The 14,003-nt window shown below is 44.2% G+C and overlaps 1 protein-coding gene and 1 long non-coding RNA gene across 6 annotated transcripts in view; one reads left to right on the forward strand and one right to left on the reverse strand.

Moving 5' to 3' along the window:
- The window catches only part of AGBL4 (AGBL carboxypeptidase 4), a 1,471,661-nt gene that overhangs the window by 1,389,592 nt on the left and 68,066 nt on the right, over window positions 1-14,003 (forward strand). The window lies entirely within an intron of this gene.
- The window catches only part of LOC139182247 (uncharacterized), a 53,158-nt gene continuing 41,600 nt past the window's right edge, over window positions 2,446-14,003 (reverse strand). Inside the window, exon 4 of the long non-coding RNA XR_011565894.1 lies at window positions 2,446-3,239. This is a non-coding gene — a long non-coding RNA (uncharacterized lncRNA). The remainder of the gene's footprint in view (window positions 3,240-14,003) is intronic.

The following is a 14,003-nucleotide window of genomic DNA, read 5'->3' on the forward strand; positions in this document are numbered from 1 at the left end:
TAACATATGGTAATGGACTTTCTTAATTTGTCCCATCCTCTCTTCCCCCACTGTGTCCACAAGTCTGTTCTGTGTCTGCATCTCCACTGCTGCTTTGCAAATAGGTTCATCAGTACTATTTTTCTAGATTCCATATATATGTATTAATATATGATTTTTGTTTTTCTATTTTTGATCTACTTTGTATAATTTTTTTGTTTGTTTTTTAACAAGCATCCATTGAGCATCTAGGCTAGGCATCTTGCTATTTATCTAGTAAGACAGTGAGTTTACAATGAATCAAAAACAATATCAGCCTTCTGGAGGACTGGAGCAGAAGTATACAGAAAATGAGATTAGAAGTCTCTGTCATATTTTTCTAATTTGCTGTCTGTCTGTCTCTTTGCCTATCTGTTTATCTATCCACCCATCTCTCTCTCACTGACTCTGGTTGTGCTTACATCTGAGGCAGAACCATCCAAGTCACCTTGGCCTTTACTCGCCCTGTCATATACAGACCACCTTTCAACATGTAGTTTTTGAGGACCATGGTCTTAAAATAAGAGAGAAAAATGAAAAGACCAGTATTAGATGATTTCCTTCCTCACAGCTTTAGAACTCTCTCTACTCCTTCCCATTCATGTATCTCAGGCACTTTCCTGAAGATGTGAGGTGATCCCACATATCTGACCCTACCACATTTTATAAATCAAAAAAGCTAGGTTGGAAGACCTGAGAAGCTGATTTTATTGAATTATACTCCCTCTGTGACTAACCAAGGACTACTAGGTTGTCCCAAGGCAGTTCCAAACACCCACATCTTTAACAAAGACCGTAAAAGAGCTCATGGTGACTTTGCCCTGTAAGCCCTTTGTCTCTGAATTGTCCGTTAAGAACCAGTTTTGTACAATGGAGCAAGTCCTATTCTACTACTTATAAGCTCTGTGACTTCAATCAAGTTACTCAACCACTCTCGTCTTCAATGGCAGAATCAACAAGAGGAAGATAATACTTCCTGTTACGGTTGTTGTAAGGATTTAATGATGTAATGTCCAGTGTGAAATGTTTAACACAAGGCCTGACTCTGTGTGGTCAGCGAACTGACCCAGAGCTGGGACTCAGATTTGTTTTTTCTTTAGTAATGAAGCACACTGTCACTAACCTCAACACCCTGTTTCTGTGGTTTTGCATGTGGATACATGTTTGTGTGTCTGAAAGCAGATGTGTCTTTGTACAGTTGGAGTTATATACGGCTGTTTTAAATTTCAGTGCACAACTTACCCCTGCTAAGTACCAGAATAGTGCCGCTCAGTGGAACATTCTGTGATAGTAGTGTTCTTTTGCACTGACTGTTTAACAATAACTACCAGCCACACATGACTTTTGAGCACTTGCAAATGTGGCTAGTGCAACTGAGGAACTAAATTTTTTTTTAACTAATTTGATTAATTTAAATGTAAATAGTTACAAGCGACTATTATATGAGACGATGCAACCCTAGACTATGCCCATGTTTCTAATGACACCTGAGATAATGATTATGGGATAAAAAAAAAAAAATCCCCATTCACTAGCTCATTAAACCCATGCCAGCCCTGTGAGAGGACTGACCTTATTGCCACTTTCTATTTGCTGACAAGGAAATTGAGACCGAGAAACAGAGGGACTCCTTCAGTGTCACACAGCCAGTTCAGGGTCTGAGCCTAGAGCTCCAATTCCAAAGCCCTTCTCTTTTCATGACCTGTGCTCACTCTGCCTTTTAGAAGTGTTTCCTGTCTGCCAAAGTAGCGACTCCCTCAGGGAGCACTCAGGGGGTGGTGTCTGGGGGCAGTAAAGCCCTTTCAGTGTCTGTGAGACCCACCTGATCTGGCCTTCAACGACCTCTCTGACCTCCTCTCCCATGACCCTCTGCCTCCCTCACTCTGCTCTACATACCAGCTTCCTTGCTTTTCAATGATCTCTTAAGGGATACTCTCACCTGGAGGGTCTTCTTACAGGTACTTCCTCACCTGGCTCCAGTCTGATCACTCCAGCTGCAGGATGGAGAGTGAATTTGGGTGGTGAGGGAGAGAAGGAGGTATTTTGAGTAGAATTAGAGAGGTCAGCTGGGTGGCTCCTGCAATAGTCCAGAGCCACACATCCAATGTCAAAAACCAAGCTGTAGCCTTACCCAGAGCCTCACAGACTGCTAAGTGTCAGAGCTGGAATGACCTTCGAGAACATCTGGTATAAGCCCTTCTTTGAAGAATGATGAAACAGAGGCCTGGAGACAAGAAGTAGATTTTCCCAAGGTTGGCTGAGTTGGTACAAGAGCTCCCATCTCCTGTTATGATCTTTGGCTGCTATGATCTTTTTCCTGCATCACAAAGCCATCATAAAAATAGAGGTTTTACTACAACCAACTTACTTTTTTTTTTAACCTCCAATCCAATCTTTCTTTCATTTTTAGAGATAACCCCTATTTTCTTAAAGGTCACTGACCCACCTAAAAGGCAAGAATTCAGTTCTCCCTAAACAAATCAATTTTTAACAAAGAATGGGCAAATCTTCCCCCAGAAGTCTGAGCATGTCCTCTAGAGAAAATAGAAATTCATAGACAATGACTTGGAAGAAAATAGAAAAATTTTTATTCTGTTTTTTTAGAAATGAAGGGGAAAAAACCCACAAAAGCCCAAACATAACTTTTCCGATGCCTGATAATGTTCTTCTCTCATCTCTCATTTCCCCACAACTATTTTGTCTTAAGGCTCTGGGAGCCTGTGTGAAGCTGCTGTGTGATTTTTATCTCTATGATTAAAGTGTTGCACTTTATTGAGTTCTTTACATCAGCAGCAAAATCTGCAATGCAGGATTTTACATAACACCTCATTTTCTTCTCGCACCATTACTGTTATTAACCTGGTGGCAATAAACAGAAAATACAGCTTCGCATATGATGTACTCTTCATTTTTGTTCCAATAGCAAGAAGGGAAAAAAAAGCAGAAGATAAAGAGAGCAGGGAAGAATTTTTTTCCTGTTATGTCCCTTTGATGTCTGCCTTTCTCTCTCCCTGTTCCTTGTCAGCATTTCCGTCAGCAGGTTGAGGATAGAGATCATCTCTGCTCAGGGATGTTTCCTTCTCCATTGGAACTCATCCATTTATTCACTCAACAAGGATTTCCTCAGCACTTCCTATGTGCCGGTCAGTGTGCTAGGTGCTGGAGATAGCAAAATTTCAGGTCCCGCCAGCGCTGGTTCCAGTGGAGGAAATAGACACACACTGCAATAATAATGAAACAGTGAGATAAGTACAACAGAAACAGAAGGCTGAGTGAACACATAAGTGAAAGAGGGCATGGTCCACATACTCAGGTGGGTTAAGGAAACTTCTTCAGAGGTAGTGATGCTTGACTTGGCCCTAGAGAATGTCTAGGTAAAGCAAGGCTTTCTTGGCCAAGGGAATGGCACAACTGAAGTCTTGGAAGGCACATAAGAGCATGGCATGGTCTGAAACTGTCAACATGGCATGATGAAACCATCAGATGCCTGTTAGCAGACAGTAGGAAATGAGGTTGGAAATGGAGACAGGCCACTGAGGATCAAATACTCACATGCATAAAAGTCTTCCATGACTCCCCTAAGACCAGTCCAAAATTAGAGGATCAAGGCAGAATGGCCTTGGGGAAAGAACTTGTACTCTGAATAGATGATCTAGGTTTTGCCCTTGGCTCTGCTACTTCCTAGCTGTGTAAGATGTTAAAAATGGGTACAGTAAGAATAAAATAATGACTGTGAACAAGTGTTGAAAGTTGTCAATAGTATTTTATATTCAAAGGAAAAGGGATGGGGGAGCAGAATTCCAGACAATTCCAAGAGTCAGAGAAGTCACAAACTCATTCTACATGGTTTTTTAAAAATATTTTTATTGGAGTATATTTGATAACTAACTTCAGTTAGTATGATAATCTCTAGATCCATCCATGTTGCTGCAAGTGGCATGATTTCATTCTCTTTGTGGCTGAGTAATATTCCACTGTATATATGTACCACATCTTCTTTATCCATTCATCTGTCAGTGGACATTTAGGTTGCTTCCATATCTTGGCTATTGATGAAGGTTTTAATACGGATGTGGATGAAGAAACCTGAAATGCCTTGGGACTTCCCTAAAAACCAAGAGATAAAGCCTAACTCATCCCTACAGCTCCTCATCCAACCCTTGCTCTCCTCTCACAACTGCCCCCTCACTCCTATCTGTCTCCTGGATGAGTGATGTGTCCACAACAATTAATCTTTTCTCTTTGGAGGGAGAGTCTGTAGCAAAGTAATGAATTGAGAAAACCCTTGTCCTCATGCCATTTGCATTCCAGTAGGGAACCCTGGCACACTGCAGCCCATGGGCTGCAAAGAGTCAGACATGACTGAGCAACTGATCAACAACAAGGGAGCCCAGGTGTTTGAGTATGTGTATGTGGGTTTATGATTTTTTTTAATCATGATTCTATATCCTTTCAAAAACGTGCAATAGTGCATATGTTTAACTACATTAATAAAGAGCTCTATTTTTATAGGAAACAAATGATTACTTAGGAAACATGTTTCTTTCTCTCTAATAGCCATTTTTGGGAAAAACAACTGGTTTGTATCAAAATGTCATAACCTAAGACCACAGACCATGTGATAGCATCTTATTCTAACTGGGGACAAGTACCTAGGGGGCAAACATCCAACTCAAGCTTGCAAGATGATATCACCCCCAAGTCTTAGGGAATGGCCCCACCATTTACCCAGCTGCCCAGGCCAGAAGCCTGGGAATCAGACCAGTTTTGATCCCATACTGAGCACTGGCAATCTTACTAATACCTTGTAATGTGCCTTGTATCTGTACCCACATTTTCATCCTTACCCCCCCCCTCCACTTTAATTCATAATCTTACCTTTTTTTAGTTAGTCTTCACTTGGATTATGACAAAAATATTCTAACCATTCTATGCCTTTGAGCCTCTAACCTCCAATTCTTCCTCATCACAGCCTCCAGAACAGTCTTTTCATAAGGCACACATAACTGTGTTGTACTTCCATAAAATACTTCTCTAGCTCTCTATTTTCTATTTTGCAGAACAAGCCCCAATGCCTTAGTGGCTTGCAAGGCCTGACATGAATGGGTCCTTGAAAGCTTCTCCAGTCCCTCTCCTCACCCCACCATCCCTCCACCTCGTACCCTTCGATGGTACTAAACACCTTATAGTTCCCAAAACAGACTGGGTGGGTTTTGCTCTCAGGCTTTTGGCTCCCACTCCTCCCTCTGTCTAGGATGCCCTTCTCTCCTAGGAGCTGGCAGCTCCTCGCCTTCTCACCTACTCAGTGAGAACTTTCTGGTCTTTCAACACCTTGCTCAGCAGTTCTTCTTCCACTGTCTTCCCTGACCACCCAGTGAATCTATGGTTCCCTCAGCTGTGACTTCACCCCATGTTTACACACCTCCCAGAGCACCTGGAAGGCTCATGGACACTTAGTCATCTCTTTGTCTTTCCCCACCATACCATGACAAGAGAGAGAATGGTGGGGAAGGGGAACAGGAGGAGAGAGCAGTGAAGAGAGAAGAGAGAAGGGCAGGAAGGGAGAGGAGGGGAGGGGAGGGGAGGGGAGGGGAGGAGAGGGGAGGAGAGAGCCAAAGAACAGATGTGGAACCCCTGCCTACACCTTCTCCTCCCTGCCCTTCCCCCCTGCTGCCTGCACTGAATATAGCAGGCAAGGACCATCTTATTTTTCTCCAGGACAAAGTGCATCATTTCAGCATGAATGCTGGCACCCTGGAACACTTTTTTGCAAATCAGTGACATCTTCTCTGCTGAATAGGAAGACCACATTAGCGTGGGGACAGGGCTGCATTACCGTCTTGCAGTGTCTGTCTCCCCGCAGGGTCATGCTGAAGATGAGGACCATGAACTCAAGTCTTAAAGGAGATCATGTGGGAAAGGCTAGCAGAATCTGTCTTCAGAGGCCACAGAAGGAAAAAAAAAATTAAACTGTGCAAGACAGGAAAATAAGATGATTAAAAAATATAAAGCTCTCAGGGCATAACGGACCCTGCGTGTGTGCATGTTCAGTTATGTCCAACTCTTTGTGACCCCCTGGAAGGACTGTAGCCTTCCAGGCTCTTCTTGTCCATGGAATTTTCCAGGCAAGAACACTGGAGTGGGTTGCCCAGAGAAGTCACCAAATCTGCTTTCTGAGTGGAGCAGAAGAGAGAGTCTTCTCCAGAGTCACAGATCATGAGTAGAAGAGCCAAGATGAACTTGCTGGGAAGAAAGGAACTACCATTTCCTGAGGACCTACCACAGCCCCAGCTCAGCAGTTAGCCCTGCATTTATTACCTCTCTGGATCAGCTAACAAACTCCTCTAGGAGACATCTCCAAGCATTCAGACCACACATATTTATTGAGCTCTTAATATGTTCCTGGGGGTGCCCTAGTTTCATCAGCTTTTGATTTATAATGAAGCAACATTAACTTTTAATTATGAAATTAAAATGTCCCTCAGCTCTCCCAGGCTTAAATATTACATCTCAGTGCTTTTCTCCATTTGTCTCATCTTCCTGCTCAGACTGCAGCTTTCTGCAGGAAGGCCTAACTGTTCCACTTGGATCTGTGTCCACTCTAGACACAGGAATGAACACTTGGGTGACCCCCAAGGGTGAGAATCAAACAAAGGCTATGGAGGCTATGTGATATAAATTAGAGTTCCAGTTCAGCCTTTAACCTGCCACGAGATCTTCACAAGTCAGTCTCTGAGCATCTTCTGAGGAACAAAGATCACTATGCCATTTACTTCAGTGAATCCTTGAGAGAATCAAATTAGCTAATTGGTGTGAGAATAGTTTTATGTGCTAGATAATAATTATTGTCAATAGATGTTCTATTGAACAAGGAAGCAGTTTACATTTATGTAAGCTGGGTTCCCAAGCCCCTCTCAGTTCTGTGACCTATAGCCCCTGCACCTTCAAGTCTTCCATTGCACATGCACTTACTTTTTAAATGTCCATCTTCCCTGTAAGGTTTTGAACTCAAAGAGGTCCATATCCCTGGTGCTGAGCACAGCATTGACCAGAGTATCACTCTGTGACTGAAAACCATGTGTTGAGAGTGTATCAACTGCTAGGCATTTTGCCAGATGCAAAGCCAGTCACCTCATTTGACTTCAAGGCAACCCTGTAAGGCTGGAATTATTATCCCCAATTTTTAGATAAGGAAACTGAGATTCAGGTCACAAAGCTAACCCATGACTAAACTGATACTTGCAGCCAAGTCTGAGGTGTGTAATATGTTACTCTACAGATACAGCATTAGTCGCTCAGTCGTGTCCAACTCTTTGCGACCCCAAGACTGTAGTAGCCCACCAGGCTCCTCTGTCCATGGGATTCTCCAGGCAAGAATACTGGAGTGGGTAGCCATTCTCTTCTCCAGGGAATCTTCCCAACCCAGGGATCAAACTCAGGTCTCCTGCACTACAGGCAGATTCTCGACCATCTGAGCCACCAGGGAAGCCTAGATCCCAAAACCATGGTGGTCCCATGACTACCCTTCTTCTATCAGCATTATCATTGTCTCGATCAACCTGGAGAGTCACCCATCACTGCTTTAGGGAGCAGGAGACAGAGATCAGCACCTTTTGCTCTGGAAAGATCTGTTATGAACCCAGACCTCTTGTGTTGAGTTGCTATTCTCTCTCCCTTTTTTGAGGCAGGGGTGGAGGAGTGAATGGAAGCGAAGGAAGGCTCCCTCTGCCAGGCCAGACCTGACTCTTCCCGGATACTTAGAAGAAAAGCAGAAATGCCTCCATTTACATGTACATCTTGCTTTTCACTTAGTAGAGTAGGATTGTAATGAAATGGGAAACCGAGTTCTGTTCACAGAGCCCAAAAATGAACTTCACAAACAAGCAAACACTCACACAGCCAGAGTTTATTTTAAAGAGTAGAGATACAAAGCTCACAGCATAGGCACTGAGAGGCAGTGAAGTGCCTGAAAAGGCAGGAATAACAACAGTTTATATCTTTATTAGAATTGATCTGTTCATTTTTGGTTGGCTCAGGGCCCAATGTACATAATTTCCGACCAATCTGTTTAAAAGTCATCAAGTCCAGTCTGTCATTTTTATGGCTTTTTTTTTTTTGGTTCCCAGTTTCTCAGTTTCCCCAGACATGGAATCAACCCTTTCTCAAGACCCCAGACCATTATTTAGGGACCGGATGTATAAAAAGGTCAGTTTTCATTCCAATCCCAAAGAAAGGCAATGCCAAAGAATGCTAAACTACTGCACAATTGCACTCATCTCACACGCTAGTAAAGTAGTGCTCTAAATTCTCCAAGCCAGGCTTCAGCAATACGCGAACCATGAATTTCCAGATGTTCAAGCTGGTTTTAGAAAAGACAGAGGAGGCAGAGATCAAATTGCCAACATCTGCTGGATCATCGAAAAAGCAAGAGAGTTCCAGAAAAACATCTATTTCTGCTTTATTGACTATGCCAAAGCCTTTGACTGTGTGGATCACAATAAACTGTGGGAAATTCTGAAAGAGATGGGAACACCGGACCACCTGACCTGCCTCTTGAGAAACCTATATGCAGGTCAGGAAGCAACAGTTAGAACTGGACATGGAACAACAGACTGGTTCCAAATAGGAAAAGGAGTACGTCAAGGCTGTATATTGTCACCCTGCTTATTTAACTTATATGCAGAGTACATCATGAGAAATGCTGGACTGGAAGAAGCACAAGCTGGAATCAAGATTGCTGGGAGAAATATCAATAACCTCAGATATGCAGATGACACCACCCTTATGGCAGAAAGTGAAGAAGAACCAAAAAGCCTCTTGATGAAAGTGAAAGAGGAGAGTGAAAAAGTTGGCTTAAAGTTCAACATTAGGAAAACTAAGATCATGGCATCTGGTCCCATCACTTCATGGGACATAGATGGGGAAACAGTGGAAACAGTGTCAGACTTTATTTTGGGGGGCTCCAAAATCACTGCAGATGGTGACTGCAGCCATGAAATTAAAAGACGCTTACTCCTTGGAAGGAAAGTTATGACCAACCTAGATAGTATATTCAAAAGCAGAGACATTACTTTGCCAACAAAGGTCTGTCTAGTCAAGGCTATGGTTTTTCCACTGGTCATGTATGGATGTGAGAGTTGGACTGTGAAGAAAGCTGAGCACTGAAGAATTGATGCTTTTGAACTGTGTTGCTAGAGAAGACTCTTGAGAGTCCCTTGGACTGCAAGGAGATCCAACCAGTCCATTCTAAAGGAGATCAGTCCTGGGTGTTCTTTGGAAGGAATGATGCTAAAGCTGAAACTCCAGTACTTTGGCCACCTCATGTGAAGAGTTGACTCATTGGAAAAGACTGTGATGCTGGGAGGGATTGGGGGCAGGAGGAGAAGGGGATGCCAGAGGATGAGATGGCTGGATGGCATCAGTGACTCGATGGCCATGAGTCTGAGTGAACTTTGGGAGCTGGTGATGGACAGGGAGGCCTGGCGTGCTGCGATTCATGGGATCACAAAGAGTCGGACATGACTGAGTGACTGAACTGAACTGAACTGAACTGTATGTTTAAAAGTTAATGGTTCATTTGAAGTTTTTCTCCTTGATAAGTTGGACAGCAGTTACTGATTGTCTTGTCATGGGTCTGGATGTTTTATGACCCTCCAGGCCAGGGAGGCATTCCTCTGAATGCCTAGAAACTGGAGCAACAAGTATAGCTTTAGGTTAATGCAGCAAAACACTAATGTGAGGGAGTGAGTTGAAATTAGAAAAAAAGAACCAAGGCCCCAACCCTACATGGACTGCCTAACAATTTCTACCTCTTTAAGAGACAAATTGGAACTAGACAAAATATTTTTATTCCTTACCTTGCTGCTACAAATGCTTTTTCCCCTTACATAAGCATTACTCTCACAAATTTACTTTGTCCTGAAGTTTATCCTGCTGAGGCCCAAGAAGCTACAGATACAGAAGCTGGACATTCGGAATGGCTTAGAGCTGAAAAGCTTAGTCCTAGACACTTTAGGTCATGTCGACTAAAAATATAGTCACAATCTGAAGGTAGAATTATTTTATTTGGTGGGAATGTTTAGGACTCAGAGCATGGGGAGAGGAAACTGCTCCAAGGAGGCAGGAGGCTATATACAAGTTTGCAACAGAAGGAGCAGGCAGTCTGAACATCAAAGGTCAGGTATCAAGTTAAGGAAATTTCACATTCTGTGTATGGGAAGATGCAAGCTTCTGGGCTCACTGAATTCATCCCTTTCATGCGCACCTCAGCTGTCTGGGGCCAACCCTGTTTCCTTGTTCACTTTGCTCCTTGCATTCCCCCAGCTCCTCAGCAATCACCGTGGGGGGTGGCAGCATCTGCTGGATGGCGGTTTTGGGAGCCCTCATTCACATTTGGATGCCAGAAATTGCTGATGGCTGTGACATTTCTTGTTTATTAATATGGCAGGAGATATTTTCATTTCACAGTCAGAAAGACAAAGATTTGAATTTCAGCTCTGCCCTCTGTGAGCTCTTTGCCTTGGTGTAATAACAGTGTTTACCACATAAGGTTGTTATTACAAGACCCTACACAGGAAGCAGTTCATACGTGTCACTAGCTCCCAGTGCTGGGGTCATGGTTAACAGCACAGGCGGCAGAGCCAGACTGGGTTCTACCAGTTACCACTGTGTGGTCTAGGGGTTCCTTTGCGAGTTGCTTAACCTCTCTTAGTTTCCTTACTTGTAAATGATGTTTCCATCAAATACAGTTGTGGGAGAGCTCTGGAGTGCCTGGCATGTAATAAGTACCATCTCTCTCTCTCTCTCTTTTTTTTTTTTTTTTTGTGGGGAGGGGTGCTGCATTCGGTCTTAGCTGAGGCACTTGGGATCTTCACTGAGCTGAGCTGGCTCTGTAGCTGCAGCACGTGGACTCGGTTGCCTCATGGCATGTGGGAACTTAGTTCCCTAAACAGGGCTCAGACCCGTATACCCTGCATTGGAAGGTGGATTCTTAACCATTGGACTGCCAGAAAAGTCCCCCATCCTTTTATTATTATCCTCCCTCCATAGCTCCGCTGGCTAGAATCTAGGCCCCCAAACTCCTATCACTACATCCTTCCTGACCCCTTTCTCTGAGTCCGGGATTCCTGGTTCATTCATTCACTTACTGATTTTTGTCACTCAGCAAATGCCCCCTGAGGACTTACTAAGAGCTAGATCCTGTAAGACACCCTAAAGGTATAGAGGTGAGCCAGGGATAGTCCCAGCCTTTATAGACCACCCCCTCCTTCTTAAATCCTTTCTCTTTTTCCCCCCTTTTTTTCTCTTGGTTTTCATGAAACCACATTGTCTCCTCCTCCTTCTCTGGTCACTTCCCAGTCTCCCTCCTTTGCTTCTTCCTTTACCCAAACTCTCAATCTTACTGGATCCTAGGCTCAGTCTTGGGATCTCTTCTGGATCCACACTTTCTCCCAGTGATGTTAAGTAGCATCACCAAGCTAATGCTGGCCACCTTTACAGCTCTAATCCGGTCCCCTCCCCGAGGCTCCATTTTCATGTATTTAACTGCCTACTAGTATCTGATAGTCCTTTCAAATGCAGAGATCTGTATCAGAACTCTTGATTTCTTTACCACTCTGCCAACTGGTCTGCATCCCAGTTTCCTCCACCTCTCTGCAGCACCACTATCTGCTCAGTTGCTCAAGTCACAAACCGTTGATCCATCTTTGATTCTTCTTGCACATAAACCACATACAGGTCCTATGGAGCTGTAGCCAAAATATTTATCAAATATGTCCCTCTCTTTTCACCTCTATGTCATCACTCCGATTTAAGCTGGTATGATCTCTTAGATCAGTTCATCCACGGCCACCTGTGCACCACTAAAACCCATTAACAACACGATAAGCAAGGTGGTCCTTTCACAGCATTCCCCTACTGAGATGGCCTCCGCTGGACACAGGATATGCTCCAAACTCTGACTCTGGCCTGCAAGGCCCTGTGTGAGCTGGACCCTTTAAACTTCTCCAGTCTCACCTCTAGTGTTAACTAACCATGATCCAGCCACTGGCCTGCCCTCCGGTCTTTGAAAATGGCATACTAGTCCTCATTTCAGGGCTTTTATTTGCCCAGAATTCTCTCATTGGATGGCTTGTTCTTATCATCCTTCAAGGCTGAGCTCAAATATCAGAAGCCCTTCCTGACCACACTATATCACATAGACCCTCCTCCATCCACTCGTTCATTCCCCACCCTGTGGCTTACCTCCTGCAACCCTAGCATGCATTACAACCCACCATCACCTTGCTTAGTTGCTGTTCCTGGTTTGTCATCCCCACCAGGATGCCAGCTCCTCAAAGGCAGGAACCTCATCTCTCTTATTAACCCCAAGTCCTGGAGCATAGTAAGTTCATAGTACGTATTTGCCAGATGAATGAATGAATAAGCTGGATGATAAATGCCTTGCGTGCCAAGTCGCTTCTGTGGTGTCTGACTTTGTGACCCCATGGACTTTAGCCCACAAAGCTCCTCTGTCCATGGGATTCTCCAGGCAAGAATACTGGAGTGGGTTGCCATGTCCTTCTCCAGAGGATCTTCCTGACCCAGGGATCAAACTCATGTTTCTTAAGTCTCTAGCATTGTAGGTGGGTTCTTTACGACTACTGCCACCTGGGAAATGCCTTAATAGAAGGGTATTTTAAAAATCTGTAGGAATCCAAAGAAGAGAGCTACTGTCCCTGGGAGAGTCAAGCAAGGCTTCATGGACAAGGGGCCGTTGGGCCTGTCAGTGAAAGATTAGCAAGAGGTTACCGGGAGGGGAAAGGGAGGCAGAGCAGGCATCCTGCCTGTAGGAATACAGACACAGAAGCACAGAGAGGAGGACCTGCGTGTGCTGGGGCGGTTTGCAAGGCTAGAGAGTGAGGAGAGGGGCCACCGTCCATCCCCTTGGTGCTCTGGGCTGGCTGCCTGGGCTTCTTGTGTTTCTTTTTGTCTGCGTCGATTCATTGCATGCTTTCTTGCGGCAGGAATTTCAGTCTGGCCACACTCCTGGTGAGGAGGGAAGCCTTCACTGGGCCACTTCAGAGATCCAGTCTCTGCGTGATAAAAGACACTGTTTTGTCTCTTGGAGTTGTTCAGTTGTTTTTAAGAAAAGATTCTGTATTTTTCTGAAAATTTCTCTTTACTTCTTTAGGACATGCACCTGACTTCCATAAATATCTACTTTTAACTTCTAAATAGATAGGGAGATAATTTGGTGGATAATAAAAAGAATAGATTTGGGGCTTTTCAGCCTGAGGTCCATGGGTAAACAGCTGCCTTTGCCATGGGGCAGAGTTTAGCAGGAGAGTCATCTGGAAATTCTCTAACCCTCTTTGCTCCCTCCTTCCCTACCTATTTGAGAGGCTAAGCCTGGTAGGATCATAGTCCCCAGCTCAGAGATGAAGGTGGCTATGTGGGGCTTCCTTCCTGTGATAAGGGCGACTGCCTTACTGAACTGGAACTCCTGTAAGCATGGCCGGATGGCGGCTGTGGGCTTGTAACCAGAGCCTGGGTTTGAGTCTCTGCCCCTTTCTGCTGCATTACTCTGGACAAGTTACTTAAACTCCCTGAGCTTTTGTTCCCTCCTCTGTACAAAGAGAAGAGTAAGCTGCTATCCCTCCTCAACTTGCCCTCATCTTCGTCTAAGCTTCAGTTTCTTTCTCATCTCCAAATCTAAGATAAATCCCTCTGCCCTTCCTGGGTTGCATTTCCCTTCCTTCATCAGACTGAATATGTGGTAAGCCCTGAAGTGTTGCCCTAAGGTAGAGGAGACAGCCCCACAGCACAGCACCAGGCTCAGACTTTGGCTTGCGCCAGCCTAGGTGAAGCAGCTCAGAATATAGAATAAAGGAAAAATTCATTTCCTCCCTGGTGTCTAGGAGGAAGCAAACTCCACACTAAATTATGTTCCAAATATGCCCTAAGGTAGTTTTAATTTTATTGGCACTGATTTTAATTTACTCTTT

The sequence above is a fragment of the Bos indicus genome, chromosome 3 (genome assembly GCF_029378745.1).
Source record: "Bos indicus isolate NIAB-ARS_2022 breed Sahiwal x Tharparkar chromosome 3, NIAB-ARS_B.indTharparkar_mat_pri_1.0, whole genome shotgun sequence".
Taxonomy (NCBI): Eukaryota; Metazoa; Chordata; class Mammalia; order Artiodactyla; family Bovidae; genus Bos; species Bos indicus.